General features: G+C 39.4%; 1 non-coding gene across 1 annotated transcript; it reads left to right on the top strand.

Annotated features, from left to right (window-relative positions):
• Positions 1-267: 267 nt before the first annotated feature.
• On the top strand, positions 268-374 carry LOC132817742 (U6 spliceosomal RNA). Its single transcript, XR_009644911.1, has one exon. It is a non-coding gene; the product is annotated as a U6 spliceosomal RNA (small nuclear RNA).
• The last annotated feature ends 3,219 nt before the right edge of the window (positions 375-3,593 follow it).

Raw genomic sequence — 3,593 nt, 5'->3', positions numbered from 1 at the left:
CAGAATTGCAGGGATAGGCAAAGAGGATGGACCTGAGTAGGATGCTCTTCCGTGGGTTTGTATGGACTTGTTGGGCTGAATGGCCTTGTTTCACACTTTAGGGATTCTAAGCAACATTATAGATTAATCTTCATACTTATATAAAGATTAAAAATAATTAAAATTTATGTTTTTTTAGCTAACTTTTTCTTATTCATTCGTTGTGAGAATGGCTAACAAGACCAGTGTGTGTTGCCAATTTCTAATTGCCCTGAAAATGAGTGACTTGTGCTCACTTCGGCAGCACATATATCAAAATTGGAGTGATAAGGAGAAGATTAGCATGACTCCTGTGCAAGGATGAAACACAACTTCATGAAGCGTTCCATATTTTAACCAAAATAATTTATTTGGGAGAGTGTTAGACTGAAGATTTAAAGGTCCTTGGTTCCATCCCTGGTTTCGGCAAAAAATGCATTCCTTTCCGTTTCAATATTGGTTTTTCCAATCCTTTTGTACATGATCCACAATGACAGGGCTGCAACCACATTAGTTGGAAAACCTAGCCTTCTTCACAAAAATGATTGGTTTTTGGTAGTGTAGCTGAGCAGTCTAAGATGCTGGATTAAGGCTCCAGTCTCTCTGATGGAGGGGACCATCTTGTGGCACAGTGGTAATGTCCCTTACCCTGGATGAATGAGGCACAAGTTCACATCCTATCTGCTCTAGAGGTGAGTCATATCATCGCTGAACAGCTTGATAAGGAAAATCATTTTTTTTTAAATGAGTGACTTACTCAGCCATTTCAAACAATATTTAAGAGTCACCACATTGCTGTGACTCTAGAATCACATAAAGGCCAGTCTAGGTAGGGATATCAATTTTTTTCTCCAAAGGAACATTAATGAACCAGATGTGTTTTTTACAGTCATTAATGATCGCACCCGGAGTATTATGTATGTGTTTGGTCACTCTATTTAAAAAAAAGCGTGTATTAGTATTGGAGGCAGCTCAAAAGATTCCTGGAATGAAGGGGATGACCTATCAAGAACATCAAAAAAGGTAGGCTTTTATTCATTAGAGTTTAGAAAAATGATAGGGTGATCTTACTGAAATTTACAAGATTTTAAGGGAGCTTGACAGGGTAGATTTTAAGAAGATGTTACCAATTATGGGGTATCTCAAACTTGGGCATATCATAGAACCTCTATGCATAGAAACAGGCCATTTGTCTCAACAAGTCCACACCGACCCACCAAAGGCTATCTGACCTGGACCCACTCCCCTACCCCTATTACTGTCCATTTCCCCTGACTAATGCACCTAGCCTACATCTCCCTGAACACTATGGACAATTTAGCACAGCCAATTCACCAAACCTGCACATCTTTGGACTGTGGAAGGAAACTGGAGCACTTGGAGGAAATCCACGCAGACATGGTGAGAATGTTCAAACTCCACACAGATAGTCACCCAAAGCTGGAATTAGACCCGGGCCCCTGGTGGTGTAAGGCAGCAGTGCTAACCACTGAGCCACCAGTTACTCATTTAAAAAGGAGATGCAGAAGAATGTCTTTCCCCAGAATTTCTCTCATAATCCTCCCCCCAGAGAACTGTAGAGCTTACAGGAGAGGCAATGGCCTAGTGGTATTATTGCTGAACTGTTAATCCAGAAACACAGGGAATGTTCTGAGGACCCAGGTTTGAATTCTGCCATGGCAGATGGTGGAATTTGAATTCAACAAAAATTATCTGCAATTAAGGGTCTAATGATGACCACGAATCCATTGTCAATTGTTGGAAAAACCCATCTGGTTCACTAATATCCTTGAAGGAAGAAAACTGCCATCCTTACCTGCTCTTGCTGACATGTGACTTCAGATTCACAGCAATGTTGTTGACTCTCAACTCCCATCTGGGCGATTAGGGATGGGTAATAAATGCTGGCCTAGCCAGCCGCATCCACATCCCATGAATGAATTTTAAAAAGTGATTAGTGAACTAGATGGTTTTTTCCAACAATTGACAATGGATTCATGGTCATCATTAGACTCCTAGTTCCAGAATTTTTTTTATTGAATTCAAATTCTACCTACTGCCATGGCTGAATTTGAAACTGGATTCCCAGAACATAACTTGTGTCTGTAGATTAACAGTTCAGCAATAATACGACTAGACCATCACTCCCCAGTGAGGGGGTAAATTGATTTTTTAAATATTGATGAGTTGAGGGCTATGAGGAACTAGTATGAAAGTGGAGTTGAGGCCAAGGATAGCTCAATCAGGACCTTATGGAATGGCATTGTAGACTTGAGAGTCTGCAAGGTCTACTCCTGCTTCTATTTCTTAAATGATAATGTTATTATGACAGCATTCTACATTCTCAATTCCGGTGAAATGCTAATATTGCCGCAGTCAGCGGTTACACCCTTACTTGAAATGCTCTGACATTAGGTTTCCCTGGTCTCTTTATTATGACAACAGGTGACCAGGCAGCACTCCTCGTTGATCATTTACCGAACAGCATTTTTTGATCCATTATTGTTACCTGAGTTTCACAGTCAAAGGGATACACATATTAGAAGAAGAACTTGAGGTGGAGGTGTTCCCAAATGCCTGCGCACGTACATGCAGATGTAATAAATGCAAAATTAGAGATCCTAACTAATAGGATCACATATTTATGGTGTCCTGTAGATGAAAAGTCATGTGTAATAACTGGCTCACATAGAATTCACATATAACACTAACGATGCCTCTTTTGTTTTCCAAATTCAAATTAAGCTGCAGTTAATTATTCAGTTTTGAAGAATTATACAAACACACATGCTGAGCTATAGCTGAGAAATCATTAAATTCATCTGCTGTCCTGATGTAGATATTTACTCTTTGTTTTCAGCTGCAATAGCAGTCGGGCATAAACATCTGCAGACTAGATGAAAGTCGATAAAATTCCTGTCACAATTTATAGTGGAATCTGTTGAATTCCCTGCTTCTTCAAAATAAGAAGCCATCAAAATAGTTCTTTACATTTATAGTAGTGCTGAAATTTCCCATTATTTCTAACAGGCTTCTGTGATGAGTCCATGGGAGACTAACAAGTTTTCTCCTCAAATACAAGCACCAGAGATTCCTGCAATATGTCAATAGGTTGTTTTTTCAAGGTGCTTGCTCATTAGATCCTCTTTAATTAATTGCACACAGTTGGACAGTGTCAGTACTGAAGAGAACAAAATAGCATTCTTTCAGTTAGTAGTACTTCGATTGCATGCCAAATAATTTTGTTATCAGTTTGCAATAAGCTACCAACACATCAGTAAGCTTCTGGAAATCCCATCACGGTCTTGATGTCTACCTTCAAACTGCTGTAATCATCACAAACACTCGGGCAGCCATGGACCCCATCATTTTTTTGCTACCCACTGTGTCAAAGTCTGCTAACCTCTTAGCTAATATCATTGGAGGAACCATTTCACTACATTGACTAATGGTTCAAAAAGGTGTCCACAATCATTTTATTGAAATCAGAATCAATAATCTTGTCAGCAATGCCCACTTTCAAAAAATGGCTGAATCTTACAGGTTTGTTTTTTGGCTAAGTCCCAGTAGCATTG

Source organism: Hemiscyllium ocellatum, chromosome 7 (assembly GCF_020745735.1).
Source record: "Hemiscyllium ocellatum isolate sHemOce1 chromosome 7, sHemOce1.pat.X.cur, whole genome shotgun sequence".
NCBI classification, from domain to species: Eukaryota; Metazoa; Chordata; class Chondrichthyes; order Orectolobiformes; family Hemiscylliidae; genus Hemiscyllium; species Hemiscyllium ocellatum.
Note: the sequence above shows the minus strand (reverse complement) of the source record. Positions and strands in the feature narration are given on the sequence as shown.